The 22,831-nt window shown below is 34.8% G+C and overlaps 1 pseudogene; it reads left to right on the top strand.

Moving 5' to 3' along the window:
* The first annotated feature begins 3,320 nt into the window (after positions 1-3,320).
* Positions 3,321-4,359, top strand: LOC149388333 (ethylene-response factor C3 pseudogene; annotated as a pseudogene).
* Positions 4,360-22,831: the final 18,472 nt, after the last annotated feature.

Here is a 22,831-nt window from a genome sequence, read left to right as displayed (position 1 = left end):
CAACATTTGTTGAATGTTGCTCGGGCTTTGTTGTTTCAGTCGAACTTTCCCATTGAATTCTGGACTGAATGTGTGCTCACTGCTACCTTTTTTATTAACCGCACACCTTCTCCTATCTTGTCTCACCGTTCTCCTTTTGAACTTTTGTATGATAAACCTGTGGATTATCAGTTCTTAAGGGTTTTTGGATGCCTATGTTTTGCATCAACCCTTAGAGCTCATAGAACAAAATTTGCACCTAGGGCAAGAAAGTGTGCTTTTCTTGGTTATCCTCCAGGTGTTAAAGGTTACAAGTTGTTAGACTTGAACTCTATGGATATTTTTATCTCTAGGGATGTGGTTTTCCATGAAATTTTTTTCCCTTTTCATGAGAAAAACCATGTTATCCCTTCACAAGACCCTTTCAAGGACATTCCTTTACCAGTGGTCACAAACATTGATATTCCACATCCGAGACAAATTGAGTCAAGAGACGCATAACCTGAAATCCCAAAAGACATGATCCCTACTTCATCATCAAACGAGATGACTAACCAGGGTGTTTCTCAGCATGAAGATGGACTCAGAAAGTCTTCTAGACCACATGTACCTCCGGGGTATTTACGAGACTACCATTGCAACATGATCAAATCAGGTTTATGCTACCAATCTCAGCACACTCTCGATAAAGTCTTGAATTATGATGGTTTATCTTTGCACTTTAGAAATTTTGTCTTCTCTGTAACAGCAAATTCAACACCTCTCTTCTATCATCAAGCTGTCAAAAGTCCAGAATGGAGACAAGCAATGCAGGAGGAGCTAGATGCGATGGACCAAAATAATACCTGGAGTATTGTGCCCCTTCCTCAAGACAAGAAATCTATAGGATGTCGCTGGATTTTCACAAATAAACTCCACTATGATGGGACTTTAGCCAGAAGAAAGGCTCGTTTAGTAGCTAAAGGCTACACACAAAAAGAGGGAGTAGATTTTTTGCATACTTTTTCTCCTGTTGCAAAATTAACTACTGTTAAATATCTTTTAAGCATAGCTGCTACACAGGGCTGGTTATTAAAACAGCTTGACATAAGTAATGCTTTTCTTAATGGTGACTTATATGAGGAAGTTTATATGGACTTACCAATGGGATATCATATACAGGGGGAGTCCAAAACCATGAGTAATAAGCTTGTGTATAAATTACACAAGTCCATTTATGGGCTCAAACAAGCATCGAGACAGTGGAATCTCAAATTCACTGAGGCAGTTCAAAATGCAGGTTTTAGTCAATCAAAGGCTGACTATTCACTGTACACTAGAGGGAGTGGTTCTACTTTCATTGTTCTTCTTCTTTATGTAGATGATATTATTCTTGCTAGCCCTAATCACACTGTTATTACTGATGTTAAGACCTATCTCAGTTCTGTTTTTAGGCTCAAAGACTTAGGTGATCTGAAATATTTCCTTGGTCTGGAAATAGCTCGTTCGAAATCTGGGCTTGTCATAAATCAAAGACAATATGCTGTGCAGATTTTAGAGGATACAGGTTTTTTGGAGTCCAAACCTGTGAAGACACCTATGAATCCTAGGATTGCAATGACTGCTGAGGATGGGGACTTACTCTCAGATTCTACTGATTATCGCAGGATTATTGGAAGACTGTTATATTTGACTATAACAAGACCTGACATTACTTTTGCTGTTAACACTTTAAGTCAATTTGTGCAGGCTCCAAGAACAACTCATCTACAGGCCATCCATCATTTACTCAGATATATTAAGTCCAGTCCTGGATTGGGTTTATTTTATCCTTCTAACTCTACCACACAATTACGTGGTTTCTCTGATGCGGATTGGGCTACTTGTGGTGACACTCGACGCTCAATAACTGGTTATTGTATTTTTGTAGGAAATGCCTTGGTAGCTTGGAAGTCTAAGAAGCAGACAACTGTATCCAGGAGCTCTGCAGAAGCTGAATATCGATCACTAGCAGCAGCGATGAGCGAGTTGATTTGGATCAAGCAGCTGGCAGTGGATTTGCAGATTGGTTCTTCTCCTGCCACAGTGTTGTATTGTGATAACCAAGCGGCTATACACATTGCTTCTAACCCGACTTATCATGAGAGAACCAAGCACATCGAGATTGATCTTCATTTTGTCCGAGATCATCTTCAGAGAGGCACAGTGAAATTGCTTCCTATTCGAACACATCATCAAATTGCTGACGTGTTTACTAAGCCTCTTGCCTCTCCTTCCTTGTGTCATCTCATGTCCAAGATGAATCTAAAAGATCTTTACATCTCATCTTGAGGGGGAGTATTGGAGCGCTAGTTTTATGTCTTATTTTATATGTCGTTTCTTTAATCTCTTTTAATCATGCACTTATGCGACAAGTCGTTTCTTTTACTTGTTCAGTATAAGTAGCTGATTGGTTAGACTTTTGATGTAATTTTCAAACTTTCCTTTTTGATTAATAAAAAGAATTCTCTCAGAGCTTGAGTCTGAGTTTTCCCAAAGTCTTTCTTCTCCGATCAAATTCTCGGTTACAACACTTAACAACTACTAAAAACATTGCAATGAAATAGTATCTATGTCAGTTTTAAACGAGATAAAATAATTCCAAATGAGTTTTTTTTACAATCAGATGAAATACATTTTTTTTCCCAAATGTCAGTTTTTTAGGAGCGTTATTAACGATAATAAAATCTATAATGAGGTTATGAAAATAAAAAAAATCCCTCTAGTTATTCTTCATCTTCATAAGAGGAAATATTGCTATCGGAATCGAATGATACTTTGGTATATCCAATGGAGCCACTCAATAATTATAGCGTGAATAACCTTAGCCGCAATATATTTTATTAAATACGTGGTCCAGGGTTTAACTACAGTAAAAGAGACCATTGATTTAACTAACACATCAAAATCAACAATCCCACATCATCAACCCAATGACGTCATGAAGATGACATCACCGTATGTATGGCGTTTTGGCACGACCTCGCCGCCGTGCGTCACACAAGCACGTGCGAAATTACAGTAATACGCAAAAGAACAGGATTCATATAATGTGTCTCGAAATATCGAATCACAATATTAAAAATAAAAATAAAAATAAAGATAAAAGTAAAATAAAAAAACACCTTCCCATCCACGGGACATCCTCTCTTCCTAATAATCTCGCTCTCCTAGTCCCCACCCAAATAGCTCTTATCTAAATCGTTTTTCTTTATTTTTTTCTCACCTAATTCTAAATTAATTCCACGTGTAAATTAAGTTAAGCAATTCAATTTATACCCAAAGCTTCTTTTTTTTTTTTTTTTTTTGGCTTTCTTTTCTTCTATTCTCCCACGGTATATAAGGACTAAGGAGGTTAGGTTAGGTTAGGCATATTTCAAATTTGTCAGACCCACAAAAACTCTCTCAAAGACTTTCAAGATATGGAATCATCTTTCCTTAACTACCTCTCATCAAGCCCGGAATCGTCACTCGGCACGAACCATTCCCTGGAATCCATTTCGTGGGAGGATATAATCCTGTGCGACGAGGAGCAGCAGAAATCTGTTTCCGACGATCTGGTAGTCCTCGTGAAAGAAGAAGAGGTCACATCGGCTCCTCCAACGACGACGAGCAAAAACGACAAGTCGTACAGAGGAGTGAGACGAAGACCGTGGGGAAAATTCGCGGCGGAGATTCGTGACTCGACGAGGAACGGAATCAGAGTGTGGCTCGGGACTTTCGACAGCCCCGAGGCGGCGGCGCTGGCTTACGATCAGGCGGCTTTTGCTCTGAGAGGATCGCTGGCGGTGCTGAATTTCCCGGCCGACGTGGTCCGGAAATCGCTCTCCGATCACGATTTCCGCGGCGGAGGCTCACCGGTGGTCGCTCTAAAGAGGCGACACTCACTTCGCCGGAGGAGAGTCTCCGGGAGCAAATCAAAGACCGCCGCGGCGGTGGAGAAGGCGACGGAGGCTCCGCCGCAGAGTGTGGTGGTTTTTGAGGATTTGGGGAGCGAGTATTTGGAGGAGCTTCTGAGTTTGACTTCTAATGGCTCCACTTGGAATAATACTCATTTTGTTTGATTGCTTGATATTTTTTTTAGTTTTTGTATTATCTAGTTTTTTTTTTTTCCGATTAGGAGATATAGGTTTGTTTAAGACTTTAAGGTCGGTCGAAGTGACCAATGAGAGGGAAGTTGTGGCTGGCGATTCGGGGAGTGTCGTGGTGGTGGGGTAACTTGGTTAAGTTTTTTTTTTTGTTAATCAATGTAGGTGATTTTGGCCAACTCTTTTGTTTTAATTGTAAATTGGAAAGGAGCGAGATTTGTATGTATATACATACTTGTATTCATAATATATTATTATATGGATTTTTTTTTTCTTTGATTGACGTTAACCGGTGCATGGCTAATTTTATTTAAATTGATTAAAATATCCAATAACTAAAATTAAAATTAGAGAAGATTTTAACAACAATAATAGAATTCCACCGATCTGCTCTGTTTCAAAAAGCAAGACAAAGTTAATAATACCGTTATAATAACTTGTTATCACTGTTTTTTCTATTTTTAATTTCTTAAATTTATTCATTCTCTCTAAATTTTCATCATCTAATAATAAATTAACAAAAGTGGAAAATTTACTTACCATTCTAACTGCTAAAAGATTAAAAAAAAAATGTTGATGTCAACGTTGCACAATTTCTGGCCACAAGCAACTCTAGAGATAAACACCAAGAGATGTTAACGTTTTAGCTTTGTGTGAACTCAACTCACTAAAGTGAGTTTGAAAATTCATGTCTACACTACAAAACGAAAATTGTTACAAATATAACAAATTAAAGAAGCTCGCCTGAAATTTTGTAGAAGTGTACTATGTGTTTTGTATCCATACATATTGTTTAGAGAAAGTAAACATAGAATCTCATATTTTATCGTTACTTTTTTTTTCGTCATTCGAATAGTTAAAATATTTACGTCCATTGAAAGAAACATATTTATTTTGAGGAAAAATTGAAACATGAATTATGGGGATTTCTTTGTACATGGTCTATCTATAAATTTATATATTACGAATTTTAATAAGTAAGAAGAAGTATTTTGATTCGAAGTGTATAATTTACTTATGTCGTAGAATAATTGTCCAGGAACGAAGAACTACAACTAGCAAGATAAATTTATACTATAATGATTGATTGGGAACTCGAGTCCAAGTATTGACTATAAGGTCGAACTTGGTGATATCATAAGCATAGAAGTTGTGTCTTACATAAACATGTATTGTTATTTTAGCCCGATGTGTTAGTGTTAAACCTTAAACCAATTTTTCGTGAAGCTTGAAGTGAGTGTGTGGCTCTTTGTGATGATTCATAATACCTAATTTATCAAAGAATTGTGTTCCATGTACAAACAAATATTGTGACGATCAATATTATGGGTTACCATATGTAGTGTGTGAAATCGTATTTGCAAACACATAACCTCAATGCATGCTCCTTGCAATAACATTCACGACTTGAAATTTTTGATGTGGTCCCCTTAGAAGTAAGTATTCCTTCAAGTACGAATGTTAGACATTCTAACGCTTTCGCTGAGACTGGGTGTTCTAACATTTGAGTTGTCAAACTAGATGTCGTGTCACCTACTCCGACTGAAATAATTATTTTTCGAGAACGACTTATACTATTTGGTGCTTTAACTTTTGGTAGTTCGCCTAAGCGGTGTTTGTGTTGCCATCGGTGCTGGACTCTTGCTCTGTTACCTTTGTCATTTTCCAACGAGCCTTAGGTTGGTTCATTTCTTTTGAGTGTGTGTACCTGACTGCATGTCAAAGAACTTTCCTTATGTGGCAAGACATTACTGCTTGTGTCCTTACCATCTACGTATTTTTCATGCATATCCTCTAGAATGACCTCTAGAGCTTCTTGGCCGTAGGTTTGAGTCTATGACTTCCTTCCTTATCCTATTTTGATGGGGTTCACTCTCTGGGATGACTATTGCACTTCGCATAGCTACCTGTAGAGCGTTGACTTGTTCCTCAAGTTCTTTATTCTTTCTTTCCAGGTGGTTAAGACAATCTTGCATTTCTTTCAATTGCTCAAGGTAAATTTGGAGGGGGCGTCATCAACAGTAATGTTCAATGTTATAGTGTTCAATCTGCCAAACTTGGATTTGTTCCTCGTGAGACCCTCTTATCTCATGCTTTGGTGTCGAGCGCACTCGCCATTGAACTTCAACGTTATCGCTTCGTTCTAGCACCAAAATATTGATGACCAAAACTATTACAAAAATTTCCTTAATAATAATTAGTCGTACCAAGTTTACTACTCAGATTCAAACCAAGCTATCTTTTGCATCATACAAATCTAAATACATATGAAAAAAATACAAAAGAAAATGTGACTTCGAGGATGCATATGACATGTGGAGAGTCGATGAGTGTTGTATTTGTATGCGCGACCATGAATAAGATTTTATCATTCTTTTTCTTCGATTCCTCCTTCAATAGTGCCCGATTTTCTTATTGTGGGTTGATGGAGTCCTATGGTTAGATGGTCATCTAATCATCGTCGCCCATGCACTTGCATTTGGTGTTCAGAATGATAGTTTTAGCTTATCTCTCGTGGCTAAGATGGTTATTTCTATGAATACAAGGAAATATTTGAATTTTCGTTTAAATAGACTTTACGTAAACGCTATTTCCTCGGATCTTCTCCGGCTCGTTGTTTATGGTACTTACCTTATTGAACTTGTTTGTTTCCTTTTTTTTTTTGGGCCTACGAACTCTCTACTAGAATCCTTTTAATCGGAACCAAAATATTTATCCCTACTAACAAAAATATTTTGGATTTGTCTCTCCTATCATCTTGGTGGTTTATGTAGCTCGATTCTTGGTTAATCAAATGACGACCATCTGCGCACGCATAGTCATTTTACTAGTTTCTTTTATTTACTTGAATTGTTTTACGCTTGTTGTTATTTCTTTTATACCATGTTAATAAAACACAAATAAAAGCCACAACAACTTCCTAAAACGTTCCGTTACACTCGATTCTTTTTACGCACTAAAAGACTGAACTTTAATTATTTCTGTTTTCTTTGAGCTGGAGAAAAATCCGTGGTAAAAGTGGCATAACTCTCTGCTCAGAATTCGAACTTTAATGATTCTTAAATCAAATTAAAGGTCTGTCTGTCCTCTTTCCAATGCCACTGGTTTTGGGTCAAAAGGACATCAGAGCCGCCAGTTATTGCGATTTTACTCCGAGGTGCGCGGCTGTTCCGAAAGTCCAGTTTTTTAGAAATCCGGATTTTCAGCCCCACTACCATGAGTTATGGAACTCTAATGAGAAAATTTTCTTTAGCAAAAATGTTTTTTTATAAGATTATAAACATAATGTGAAGGATTATAATATTTTGATTTTTGAAAGTTTAATTGAAATTTAATTTTTACAAAACTAGTTTGAATTTTGAAAAACAGTTTTCATTTTCAAACTTGAAAATATTTTGTCATCCAAATCAAATAAGTTTTCAAAATGTTTTCAAAACTATATCTATATCACCTATGTTCAAAATCTATATGCTCTTGAAAATTTGAGTGGGAGGTCTCTTCGTAGACGAGCCGAAAAATAAAGATGTGTAATCTCAAACTTTCAAGTGTTCGATTGAGTTTAAGTTCACACTTCCCTCATGCACTTTTCCCGAATAGAAAATAGGAAAAGATCCGAGTATGTGTCTTGTTCCTCAAAGTGAATACTAAAGAGAGATATGAACGGGAAAGACTACATACCCTAACATTACCTTATCAAGTGGATTGTCCACATGACAATATTTCCATGATTAAGGGCACACCATGCTGCTTTATAGAATCCTTTTAGTTTCCCTTTCGGTCGTATGTATAGTTTATAATATATATATATATATATATATATATATATATATATATATATAATATACTTAAACAAATATGTATATCTTGAAATATATACATAATTTAAGGGGAAACAGTTTGATGGTAAAATTGATTAACAATATATCTAGGGAAATATCAAGAGTATCCCTCGTGTTTAATCGAAATGCGAGATTTATCTTCTCTATTTCTAGAAATATCATACATATCCCTTCAGTTTAATATAAATGACATATACATCCCCTAAAAAATGTTATATTACAAATATCACCCTTTTTCGTTTATTTTTACAAAAAAATAATTTGAACTCCCCAAAATACCCTTAATGAACAATTTTTTTATTTTCTATTCTATATACAAAAAAATTAAATTAAAAATTTCTTTATAAAAAGTTAAGAATTTTTTTTAGAGATTTGTAAGTAACTAGGCCACTTTAAACATGTGATTTTGGATCTAGCCTATGTTTGACAATTTTTAGGGATATAGTCAAATGGCTTATGTGGCAATAATTAAGGTCTGATTTGCCCTTATTTATTAACAAATTCGTCACTTTCTCTCTCCTATTTTTTTCAAATAATTTTTTTTACATCAAAACTTCAAAAATTCGTATCTTTCTCATACGAACTCGAAATTGAGTGATTTCAGATCCTACAAATTCGTGGTGTCGAGATCTTCAAAAATAGATCCATTGTGTTCGATGAAAAATTATGTTTAATGCATCATAGTTACGTTTCCATTTTTTTTTTTTAATAATTTCAAAAATTTTCAGTTATTTCCATATTTAAGGTAGTAACGTGATTTTTCTACATCTATGGTATTAAACATGATTTTTCATCAAATACAATAGATCTATTTTGAAGATCTCGGCGTCACGAATCCGTAGGATTTGGAATCACTCAATTTCGAGTTCATATGAGATATATATGGTTTTTTGAAGTTTTTATGTAAAAAAAAAAAGTGTAGGGAAAAAGTAGGAGAGAGAAAGTGGCGAATTTGTTAATAAATAAGGGTAAATCAGACCTTAATTATTGCCACATAAGTCTGTTGGCTATTTCCCTAAAAATTGTGAAACATAGGCTATAAACAAATTTCATAGTTTCATTTTGGATATTTCGCTACAGTGCCCTTTTTTTTATAAAGAGAGATTTTGATTTTTTTTTTAATAAAATAATAAATAAATATTTATTATATTAAGGGTATTTTGGGGAGTTCAAATTATTTTTTGTAAAAAATAACCGAAAAATTGTGATATTTGTAATATAAATTTTTTTTAGGGGAGGTATATGTTATTTATATTAAACTGAAGGGATATGTCTGATATTTTTAGAAATAGAGGGGAAAAATCTCGCATTTTCATTAAACACGAGGGATACTCTTGATATTTTCCCATATATCTATTAGTTGTTTTATCAAACCATTTTATTATTCGTTATCTATGTTTAAACATAGATATCAATTATGAACTTGAAATAAGAGCAAAAAGTATATTAGCTTGATAAGCTAACAAATTTTCACATTTTGGTGAACTGTAGCCACGTATAGTTCTTCTGTAACTTGGAAAGATATATGCTGCCATGATTCAATATATATATAATTCCAATATGTTTTGAATAAAATATATATACCAAATTATTTATTATTAACTGTGTTCTGTTTGTACACACTAATTAATACTTTTATGATTTTATATTTTGAGTACTGACCACCTGCACGCCAAATTTCCCTTTACAAAAATACAATTTTTACGCTCTATTACATGCATAACTAGAAAACTAATTAGAAATGATTACGTATACGTAAATATATATCTTCCTTCGTGTAAGGATAAACACAAAATGAATATTAAAAAATAAAAAATAACGCAAGGACTAGTAATTGTTATGATGTCGTCATTGATAATATGGCCCATGATCGGTGGCCAAATGCTCTCTTTGATCTCGACCAAACCTTATCCGAACTGTCGGAAGAGGCCGTGCTCTCCATGCGGGGCCCGCCGACGCCGTCCAAGGCCTCGATGACTTCTTTTCATGCCCAAGAGGAGCTTCACACGAGTAGTACCAATGCCATTATTGCCACAACTACCTCTAATAACGCTGGTTATTTTAATAGTAACAATGATGTTAATAATAAGGTTGCGTTTCAAGACCTTGGAGCCGAGTATTTTTGGCCTCGTATTTCTAGCTAGCTTCCGGCCATCTTCTTTAATTGTTTTAAACGTTTTCTTTTTCTTTTTTTTTTTTACGTAATTTCCTTTCCTTTGCGCTTTGAAATTTAAATTGTGTGTTATTGCCTTTGGTTTTTTATTTTTAACCATGTCTTGTAGCTTCTACTGTAAATGAAATTACAGTCGTCATCGCATAATATTGTGAATATTTAATGACCGTTACAGCTCCCTCTCTCTCTATCTCTCTCACTCATAGACTATGAATGAACGGTCTTAAGTATTAAAGAGATTATAGATATTATGCGAATATATATGGAAAAAGCTCTTCCTATCTTTCATTCCAGCTGGCTGTCAATGCATAAAATCGATAAATTAAGTAGTATAATTCTAGGGCTTTCGTTAGTTTTATTCGTCGATAATCGTCAAATATTGATTAAGTAGTATTTTTTCATCTTTTCTTTTAATTTTCTTTTCTCTTTATTATTTTAGCATGACTCTGCATTATTGTAAAAGCACTTTGTTATATGAGGGAAAGTTGTGTCACCTTTACCAAACAGACAAGTCAGTACTATATTATCCTTCAGGAAAAGGTGACAAAAACTGAATTTCCAAGGAAATGACATCATAGAAGATATATCTCGGTAAAGATTTGACGTCTCTTCTTCACAAACCATGTAATGTAGAATTGCTATGAAATTCATATCCAGGAAACAAAGCGATGAAAGTTATATTAAGAACTTGTTATAATAATTCCCTAAATGACGTCGCTCGGCGGTACGTTATATATCCTATAGACTTCATTATAAACAGGATGTGGACTTATATTTATCGTTACTTTACGTGAGCTTTCAAACTTCTTATTTCTTATGCTTATCTTAAAGAAAGTAAGAGAAAAAGAAAATAATGGACGCTCGACTCATTCATGTAGCCAGACAAGTTAATTAGCTAGATGCTATAATGTGAGTAAAAGACGTATAGATTCTATGCCAAAAAGAAATAAAAACTAAATATGGCGCTGAATTTTAATATCAAATCATAAGATATAGACTCAACTCAAGTAGGACTACTGCTCGTGATTAGTTTAATAAATGACGAATGCCATAGCCCCTAGATGGTGGCCTAATAATTCTGTACTGATTGATGAGCCTGTGAATTTAGTTACCCAGACAATCTAATCCAAGATTCACAAATCATGATTAGCACTTTCAAATATTCGTTATCTTTTATCTATTTTTTTAGTTATGATAAATATTAGCTATTTACTTGATCATTTGAAACTTTGAAGTTTGAGTATTCATTCTCTCTACTTTCCATTTTTCAGTATTTGAATTTTGACGTACCACTCTTTATGCTGTTTATATAGCGGGAATAAATTACATGTAACCCGGCCACATATAATCTGGATTTCATTCATATTATACTGTTGCAATAAAAGAAACTATTCAGTATCCCTAAGATTTTTTTATTGTTGCAATAAGAGAATTTTATTATTTTTAACTTCTTTTTAACTTGAAACTTTATTAATTATTGGCTGAAACGTACTTGATTTTATTTATTGGTTGTATTGTGAGATTGACGATTTCGATGAATCCTTTTTATTAGCGAAATGTAAGATTACGATTTTTGTTCACTAATGAAATTAAAACTAATAGCATTAATTGAAGATTATTTTTTTAGAATTACACAAGAATTTTCATTAGAATAAGAGTAACTCACTTATTGGTACAAGTAAAAAAAAAACATTTTAAATTTAAACACAATATAGACTTAGGTCAAAATAAATTAAAAAAAAAATATAAAACACACCATAATAAAGTTCCGGCATAAACATTTATGGGTTGACCAATATATAAAAGTAAATTTTACTATTTATCCATTGGCTAAGATTCTTTCCTACTATTAACTATTAAGTATACCATTTCGTCCCCTATATAAATAACAAAATACTGAACATTTTTTTTGTTTGTTATTATTATAAGTATATAAATTTGGAAGCATAAATTTCAATTTTTTTTAGGATAACTAATTAAAGGTCCAATGTAGTGTGGTCCAAATATAATCTATTATGGCATCTTTAAAGCTTTGGAGACTGAGTGGGCATTGGGCCTAGTTGAGTTGTAAATTATTACACCCCGCATTATACTATTTAGTAGCGTGGTCTCGTAAATCTTAATATCTCCGTGTTAGGTTAGACACATACATTATGCGTAATTTTTGTATAGCATATCATTGCTAAGCTAAGTTATATGCATTTTTTTCTTTGATTAATTAGTGTGTTGTAACGATGATGTCATTCGTGCGCTAATCATATATGCAAATTTTACATGGGTTCTTAAGTTATATGGCGATCCAGATATAAAGAATTGATTTTTAGCCCACATTATGTTAATTTATTGTTAATAGTCAATTGGATTTATTAACATTTGAAAAATACTCATTTACCCTTTAAAATTCCCGCCCATTTGTTGGACACGATTAATTAGAAAATCGGAATCATATATTCGGCCTTAAATAATCGCGTAAATCGAGGAATGTCATTATAACCGAATACCAATTTTCACACACAACACGCAAGCATTTAATAATTTGAAGAAAAAAAATCCCAAAAAACTCTCGACCGAAACCCAAAACTTATTCAAAATTTGAACCGACATTATCTTCCACCGCTTGATTTACATTGACAATCAAACCCAGGCAAGTGAAAATACAGCGACTAACAAACCCATTCCAGAGAAGACAAGGATAGACGAACCCTGGTTAGTAAAAACATAGTGATTCGGTAAGAAAGGGTCATTTCGTTCTTCAAGTTCTAATATTATATGCATGGTGTGTTTTTGTTTTGCAAACCGACAACTTCCACAGTAATAACGAGCCATGGCAAAAAAATCTCCCTCAAAGAAGAAGGTCAACCCCGAAATGAGGCCAGATAAAGACATTAAATCCAGTCGAAAAAAAGTCAAAGCGCCGAAGGTATGTTGTGTAAGTTAATGGGTTTAATATTCACAGTTACTAGTTTCATTGTCGAAATATGGTAAATAATGTTGAATTGTCGAGAATATGTGATTTATTGCAGAATAAATGTGTTTGAACACTGAGGACCGCTTGATTTGTAAATATGGCTGAATTGTAACCAAATCTGTTAGGATGTAAATAAGTGTTGTAAATAAGGTGTTATTAAAATAGAAGTTATAGATATGAGTTATGTAAAGAAAGCTGTTGATGATTGTTATTACAGTATTGTTATCGTAAATTGGGGAAATTACTGATTTACATATATTGTAAATTATTGTTTTTGAAAATATGGCTGAATTGTAAACAAAACTGTTAGGATGATAATAAAGTTGTTGGTTAATCTTATTTATTACAGAATTGTTTACGTGGATGGAACCGTGAATGTTTTGTAAATAAATCTGTTATATAAATATATTGTAAATAGAAGTTATGTAAATAAAGTTTTTATTTTGTAACTAAGCTATTATGTAAATAAGTTTTAGATGTGAGCTATGTAAAGAAAGCTGTTAGTAATTGTAGTTGCAGTATTGTTTTTGTAACATACCAAAATAATGTTATATTGAAGTATTGTTTTTGTAAATTGGGGAATATTTGTTTTGTAAATAAAACTGTTTATAAATAAGGGTGTTAATATGTAAATAAGACTAATGATGATTGGTATTTTACTGCTTGTGTGTAGATTGGGGACATGATGGTTGAAAGACCGAACTAGGATTCAAAACAAAGAATCATAGTTCATTCAACGTTCAACGTCATTAACAACCTCATGTCGCTCCTAGAAACCGAATACCAACGGGAGTTGTTCAATCGAGGTCCATTTGCTCATCTTCAAAATCTACAAGGGGAGGTATACCCCAATAAGCTGGCGCATTTACTAGTGCTCAGTTAAGTGGAGTTCGGGAACGTAGATGACCTCCATTTTAATATAAGCGGGAACATATTGGTCTTCAATATGTACAACTTTGAATTAATATCAGGTTAATATTGAACACATCTTGTAATTTACAGTTGAAGATAATATTGTATGAAATTGAGATTTTATTTACAGTTCTTAATGTAAATGGGTATTTACAGGGTTGAATTGCGATCGAGTACCCCGCATACACGATCAACTACGCTCGGATAATCCTTTGAAGGATGAGTACTTCAAGGTGACCGGTATTCAACGAGCACAGTACTTGCTGGGTATCCTCAACAGCAAATTTGGAGGAAGTGACGAGGAACGAGTGGCACTAGTGAACCTAGAAATATTAGAGACAATGATTCTGCCTAGGGAATGCCAAGCAAAGATTCCCGATGACCACTTAAAAATGGCCATTGACACGGAATTGTTCAAAAGCTATCCATGGGGCACGGTTAGCTACAACGCATTATGCCATTCGCTGAAGAAATAAAAAAACTATGCAGCCGAAAGAACATGATTCAATATCGATGGGTTCTTACATCCATTGCTTGCATGGGCATATGAAGTCATTCATGAATTTGAAGCCCAAGGGTACACAACCCGAACAACAGAATTGAGCATACCCCGACTCCTCAAGTGGAATTTCAATTACAGCCCATAATACGACGAACTGCAACAATATATCTTCGACAGTGATGAGGTACTCAAAATACATATATAACAGTAAATATGGTAGTCTGTAAATATGTAAATATATGGTTGTAAATAATGGTTGCCTTTGTTTTAGCTTCGCATTCATCAAATAAATGCTACTGAAGATGAGCAAGCACTAGGGTACATTGAACGAGTAGACGCTGTGAGTCCGGAGCCTGCCCCCAAACCAGTTGACAAAGGCAAAAACGTAGCTACCAGTTGACAACCAATGCTATAACGAGTTTTACTGGATCTAAACACCTTGAATTCAAAATTGTTGCGAACTGCAGTCATGCCAATAGCCATTTGAAGCACATATTTGCGTCTAAATATGTTATTGACATTAATTTCAAAATTCATAGGAAAATTCTTCAAATCGGATTCATCATACAATACAATTTCTGTCCCGGAATCTTCATGACTAGAATAAGGCAATAATGCTTTCGATGAATCATGACATTGTTGCTCAAATAATTTCACTGGAAAAGGGGTAAAATTAGAGTGACGAAACAATTAACAATACTGCATAATTGAGAAAAAAAAACACAAACCTGAATCAATTAGAGAAAAGGACGACCATTCATCCATGCTTTTTGGACGGTTATGAAATCTGGGAGAAACAATTTTGAACATTCAATCATAGGAAACTGTAAAATTTGAATAACAATTGGCGGCCAAAATATAATCAGTAACTATCAAACAGGAAAATAATATCAATAAATGGAAATATTATAAAAAGATTTTAAGATAATGTTATGTAACGAAATTAGAAACTAATCACCTAAAAACATGCGCTAAGATATTCAAATCCACGGTCTCAAAATTTTAAATTTCAGACCCAAAATATTCAAAGATTCTCGTCATAAATTTGAAATTTCAATTAATACTTACCAATTTGGTTTAATATATTTCTTTCAAATTTTAAAAAAAAAATTGCCTAAATTACAGTTACTAATCCGAAATATATAAGGGCAAAGCTGTAAAAAAATCTGTCATAAATATGCAGCCACGTAAGCAACTTGGCTATTTACAGATTATTTACATAACGTTGACCAAATTTAAATTGCTATAGATTCTGTGGCTTACGTAGCCAATTTTTATTATTATTTTATATTCTAATGTCATGGTATTTATATTAGATCAGTAAATCACGTTATATGTTTAATACATCTTACCTTCTCTACAATCTTTGTTTATAACGTCGTAGAGTTGTTGTAAATATTGATTGCTGCTGATGGAGTACACAAAATGGGTATTAAACTCGTAGTAAAATATATAGAAACAACGCGCGTGATGAAATTAGAGGGTTTATCTCATTCAATTTATCTTAAAATCAACCTCAAGGAAGCGAAAATTGTTATAAAATAATAATATATAGCTTTGTATTAAGTGTGTATTTCGTGATAAAGTAATTCGTACTTGTATAATATATATATATATATATATATATTTTTTTTTTAACATAAAGCAATCTACAAGCAAAAAGTAGTCTATTTAGTATTTTAAATTCAGATAAATCTAAAATACTTTTTATATTATTAGAAGCTATTTTTATCATTAATTCTTGTTTTTATGTTGCGCGCATACGAATTTCATATGCTTGACAGGTAAAATATATAATTTCTTTTTTGAAATTAATGCAGGAAAAAAAATTAAAATACATAAAAAGGATATTTAATTAATCTGTTTTTACCTAACAGAATAAAGGCGGTCTTCCCTTACAAACCAGAATTTTAGAATAATATTCATAAATTACCTTTTTCATAGAATTTTAAATTATGCTACCTTTTATGGGTCTAATCATGATCTTCTACATGATAAATATATATATATATATATGTATGTGCATACGAGTACGACTAGTTGCAATTTACAAATAGCAATGCACGTCACATCTATTTATTCACAATTTTGTCGTGTAGCGGCGGCGCGACAAGACAAAAATACAATCGCTGTTGTATACGTGTGCGTATAGTATAATCAGTATAGTAGTACTACGGTTAATAGGTTGCACAAATGTTCGTCTGGAACTGCATGCACAATGCATGGATTTGGTATATTCATTATTTAGGCCATTTCTGTTCAAATAATATTGAGAAAAATGGAAAACAAGTAGAATTTTTTTTTTTATCATGTGAGCTGTTATGGAAAAAATTTGAGTGAGATTTATCCGATGGAGTTGAATAATTTTGATGTATTCTTATTTCTTTTTTTTATAAGATCGATTATTGACTTATCAAAATTGGAGCCATAAATAAATTAGAGATTAATGCTCAAAATATACTTAAAAAATAAATAAATTGTATGAAGAAATACCAAACTAGCTACCACTATCTACTAGGTGTTGAGAAAGACTCGTATTGTAATGTTTCTACTATAGACATGTTATGTAGATTTGGTAATAATAAAATTAAAAATTCATTAACATATAATATGTGTTCATGATTATAGGTTTACCTCCTTAAACAATCCACACTGAATGAAGAGTCGATTTTCTTATGCGTTATAATTTTATTTTTATTTTTTTAAATTCGAGGATCAAAGTGAAAGACAAATATAAGTATTGATTGTTAGTAGAATTATTGATGCTCGATCTTGGAACATACAGAGAGTTTTGACTCTAGAGTTCTTCCTAAATATCTTATATGAAGATTTTTAATAAAATCAGTGATATTTAATGACTTGAAGAAAAAATCGTCTCGATGCTAGAAGTATGAATGTCACAAACTATTAAGTACATTCGCATTCACTTTAATCCTAAAATGAGATACAACTTCTTGTCAGCTTCCTATTTAATTGGATTTACTAGATATAATCCTTATAAACATACTAAAATTACTATATAGCCAACTTTTCGTAAATTGTAAGTAAATAGTCATGGTTTTTTTTTTTTTTTTTTTTTTAATTTTTATCAACATGTCATAATACACATAAATACCCAAATTTACCTCATAAACAAAGGAGTATATACATAATGAATTGTCTACATTATGACATATCATCCAAATGATTATTTATCTATAATTAACGAAAGGTTGACTATTTAGCAATTCACACACTTTTAATGGTTTAGTTTCTTATAAATTTGTATTTAAAATAACTTGTCAATGAACAAAGTCCTAAGCGTTGGACTACTCTCTCGACATTTGGTGATGTGACTTAGTCTCGTTGATCTTGTGAGACTGATAGATATAAATTTTGTGTATAAAATTTATTAAATGCATTATATATATGAATGTGCTTTGTTTTTTTTTTTATAGTGTCAATGAATAAATTGGGTCTAATGAATGAATGAGTTCATTTATTAAATTATATTGTGACATGTTAGCTACATAACTAAAGACAAAAAAGGGAAATAGACGAAATTAGGAGTAATTTGGAAAACATTTATCTTTTTATATAAAAAAAAATGAAAAAATTGCTATACTAGGACTCTTTAGTTACAAGTTTGTCATGAATTCCAAGGATTTAGTGACAAACTCGTAACTAAAGAATCCAGTAGGGTAAATTTTTAATTTTTTTTAAAAAAGCTAATGTCCTTCAAATTACTCTTAGTTTTAACAATTTCCCGTAATTTTTTTTTGGAAAAGTGAGTAGGCCCAGCTCAAGAGGAGGGCAATAAGGGCCATGTCCAAGATCCATTCCCAAAAGGCCCATTCTTTAAAAAAAATTGTTTATTTTGTAACTTGTTATATTTTCATTAAATTAGTATTAATTTGGGTACTAAATGATCATTTATTATTATATTTCACAATTTACATGACAATTTATAAATAACATTTAAAAGCCCAATAAATTGAGGACTTCAAAATTGATTAATTCCAAAGTCTCCAAAAACCATTGAGCCGGCTCTGGCAGTGAGATAGAATAAAAATTTATTATTGTTATTATTGAACGACGGAGTGATGAATTTGGGTTCTTGGTATCGGTCTTCCCAGACGAAGACATTTTGGGAAAATGGGTTGCGATCGGGAAAATTAGATTTTAGGCAAAAGGGTTTTTGGGTATGGGTTCTGTGTAGCGGTTTAGGCAAAGGAGTTTTTGGGTATCGGCCTTAGCACGGTTAGGTTCTGGGTAGCGGTTTAGGAGGAGAGGCGTGGGAGAGAAATAAGAGGGAAGGCGGGACGGTTACCTTAGCAGACGGAAGGGTGGGTAGCGGTTTAGGTTCTTGGTAACGGTTTAGGAGGAGGGGCGTGTGAGAGAAAGAAGAGGGAAGGTGGGACGATGAGGGTGGGCGTGGGAGAGAAATAGGGAACGGACGAGAGAGAGAGACCTGGAATGAAAAAAAAGTGGGAGAGAAAGAGGGAACGTACGAGAGAGAGACCTGAAATGAAAAAAAAAATTAATATAAAAGAGGGAACGGACAAGAGAGAGAGAGAGAGAGAGAGAGAGAGAGAGAGAGAGAGAGACCTGAAATGAAAAAAAAGTTAATATAAATCCCATATAAAAGGGGTATAATAGTATTAGCACATTTAGGGAAAAATAGAGGACTCCTAGTTTGGTAAATTTTTGGAAAAAGTAGGAAATTGGAAACGGGCCTTAATTTAGTCCTACTCTTGGCAATTTTTCAAAATTGTTTATTTTGTAGCTTGTTATATTTTCATTAAAGTAGTATTAATTTAGGTACTAAATGATCATTTATTATTTATATTTCACTATTTACATGACAATTTATAAATATAATTTAAAAGCCCAATAAATTGAGGACTTCAAAATTGATTAATTCCAAAGTCTCCAAAAATCATTGAGCCGGCTCTGAGATAGAATAAATTATTGTTATTATTATTATTATTATTATTATTATTATTATTATTATTATTATTATTATTATTATTATTATTATTATTATTATTATATGGAGTGATTTTACAATTTTACAATAATGAAGTAAAAGTATTAACAATATAGCCACTATATGGTTTGTTTTTAATTTTTTTTTTTATAAGAAATTGAATGAAATAATCAAATCGCTATCCTCAAATATATAGTTGAATTAATACTTTAAAAAATATAACACAATTTATGCGTCTTCTTTTAATTAAACTATTTTCTTAATTCTTAAATAATTTAACTAAAATTTTAATATAACTAAATAGACTATATTCATATTAACTTTTTTTTCCCCTGAAACAGTTGCAAACGACAGATTTCCCTCTCACTAATCATATATATATATATATATATATATATATATATATATATATATACACGTTCTGAAACCTTGATATATTAATCGCTAATCATATATGTTAACGCCGTTTTTGGGTCAACACTTATAACCGTTCGTGGTTCGGTCTAGGGCCGGACCCTATGACCGTACGTAGGTTGGGTGTGGTGAGATCTACTCTTCTCGTCGTCTTTGCCTCGCCGAAAAGAGGTTCTCGGTTTCTCGTGACTTCGTAATTAGTTCGCTTTCGTGTTCTTCGCGATCTTCGGGTTCATCGAGTTCTTCACGTTCTTCGAGTTCGTCGAGTCCTTCTAGTCCGTTGGATTCTTCGCGTTCTTTGTGTTCGTCGAGTCCTTCGAGTTCGTCGTGTTCTTCGGGTTCTTCGCGATCTTCGGGAGTGAAGTAGAGGTTTTGTAAGTTTTTCCAAACTTACCTCGATTGTAGATGGAGATAGGGGTATTTATAGTTTCTCATTTTGGAGCTTGTGTGGGCTTTGTGGGCAACTTGGGCCAAAGTGGTCATTTTTGGCCGTGAGCCAGACCTGTGCCGATAGTTTGGCAGACCAAGATGGCCGAGAGTCGGTGTCTGCCGAAGGTTTAGAGACTCGCCGATAGTTTTCACGCCGATAGTTTTCACGCCGATAGTTTACACGCCGATAGTTACACGCCGATAGTTTTCACGCCGATAGTCTAGGTCATGAAGCTCGCCGATAGTCTCGGTCATAAGTTCGCCGATGGTCTTACTTTGCCGAAGATTTTTAGGACGCCGATAGTTTGATCTTGAACTTCGCCGATAGTATGGCCGCCGATAGTTCAATGATTCTTCCTTTCGCCGATAGTCTTGCTTTGCGAAAGGTTCTAGGTCGCCGATGGTTTGCATGACGATGGTTTCAACACGTCGATAGTTAGGTCTTGAACTTTGTCAATTCTTGTTGTTTTAGGCTCTCGGGGTGTCGTTTTTACATTGTTAAAATGACGGCATAACATTAACCCCCCAGTTTCTTGTGCGACTTGTCGTGCGAGAAATTTGTCTTATGTTCCCCGAGAGTCTTGTGGTTGATGGCTTTGGATCGTTTGATCTTGTGACTTGGAGATGTATGTCGTACCAGCTCACTTCGCGGAGTGCAACTTTGCAAAATGCAACCTCGTGGGGTTCTTTTCGTAAAATGTGACCCCGTAAGGCTAATCACGTAGGATTGTGTCTCGTAAGTCATGTTCGATAAGGCTTGATCATGTAGGATTGAGTCCTGTGGGACGTGGCCTCGTAAGACTAACCCCGTGGGGCTTTGTCTTGTAAGACATGACCTCGTAAGGCTTGATCTCGTACGATAGAGTTTCGTGAGACGTGGCCTCGTAAGGCTAACCCCGTAGGGCAGTGTCTCGTAAGACATGGCCTAGTAAGGCTCGATCCCGCAGGATTGAGTCCCGTGGGACGTGGCCTCGTAAGGCTAACCCCGTGGGGCAGTGTCTCGTAAGACATGACCTCGTAAGGCTTGATCCCGTAGGATTGAGTCCCGTGGGACGTGACCTCGTAAGACTAGCCCCGTAAGGCTGCGTCTCGTAAGACGTGGCCTCGTAAGGCTGATTATTTCTTAACTCTTTTATTCTTCTGAATGCTTAAGTTTTGAAAATTATTCAAAAGCAGTAATGTGACCGAAAAATATTTTTTTTCATTGCAAAAGGAACGTTCGCGGATGCGAATTACAAAAGTCGGGCCCTCTTGGGGGTTTACAAAAATAAAGACATAAAGCAAAATTAAAACATCCCCCATGGGGGTCGCGAATTCAAATTTCAAAATAGGCGATCTAGGCCTTGAGATCCGGTATATGGAACGGATCTATAATCTGATGGACGGCTCTTCAGTTAACGATGTTAAGGGGAGTCGCTGCTCGGTTGTTGTTTCCATGCGCTTCTCCGTTGGTGGTCGCGGTTTGTTGGCTCGTGGAGGCTCTGCCGTTGTTGATCATGTTGAGGACAAACTCTTTCAGTTCTCCTTGCTGGATGAGAGCCTCGATTTGCCTCTTCAGATGGAAGCACTCGGAGGTTAAGTGTCCGTGGTCCTTGTGAAACTCGCAGTACTTTGACCTATCTCTCTTTCCCGGTTCCATCCTCAAAGGTTCGGGGGCTCTGAACTTCTCGCGAGCTAGTACTAAGATTCTTTCAGGTCTCGTATTCAGCGGAGTGAAATTGGTATGTTCTTGAAACTTTTGCACTAGGCCGCGCCTTGGGTTAGTCGGGGGACGACCGTTGACATCGGCTCTCACCTTCTTCCTTCGTTGGTCCTCAGATTTGTCCTTTTCCCTTCTACGGCTTCCTTGGTCGTTGACTCTCCGGCCGTGAACAAACTCCTCGAGAGTAATGTATTTTCCGGCTCGGGCAGTGAGTTCGGTCAGTGTCCTCGGCTCCTTCTTGATTATGGAGTCGAGGAAGCCTCCAAGTTGGAGTCCATCTAAGATCGCCGAAATGGCGTCGTTGTCTTCAAACGTGTCAACCTTGTTTGATTCCTCAGTGAATCGCGATAGGTATTCACGCAACGACTCATTCTTTCTTTGTTTGATGGTGCGGAGATGGTTTCTTCCCAATTTTCGTTCCCTAGAACCGCTGAAACGGGCGAGAAAGCTTTGTTTTAGCTCTTCAAAAGAGTAAATGGTCTCAGGCCTCAGTTTGAGAAACCATTGATAAGCAAGACCGTTCAGAGTGAGGCAGAATGCCTGGCACATGATTGCCGGCGAGTGTCTTCCCACTCTCATCCACATCTGGTACTGTTGGATGTGAGAAAGCGGGTCGGTCTTCCCGTCATAGGTTGATGTGGTCGGGAGGCGAAAATCACGTGCGAAGTCCTCTGCCAGGATTTCTGCAGTGAAAGGTGAGGCGACGTCCTCCATCACGTTGCGGATGTCTGGCGTCAAGATCTGGGCAGCTCGTAGACCTCGCACTTCATCCCTCAATTCTTGGAAGAGGGTCATGATGTCCGCGTTATCAGCGGGAGTCGTTGTGGGGACAAGTCTT

This window comes from Urtica dioica, chromosome 8, assembly GCF_054948205.1.
Source record: "Urtica dioica subsp. dioica isolate 48M chromosome 8, U.dioica_male_clone48M_v1_H2, whole genome shotgun sequence".
Classification (NCBI taxonomy): Eukaryota; Viridiplantae; Streptophyta; class Magnoliopsida; order Rosales; family Urticaceae; genus Urtica; species Urtica dioica.
The sequence above is the reverse complement of the archived record's forward strand: the minus strand, read 5'-3'. Positions and strand labels throughout refer to the sequence as shown.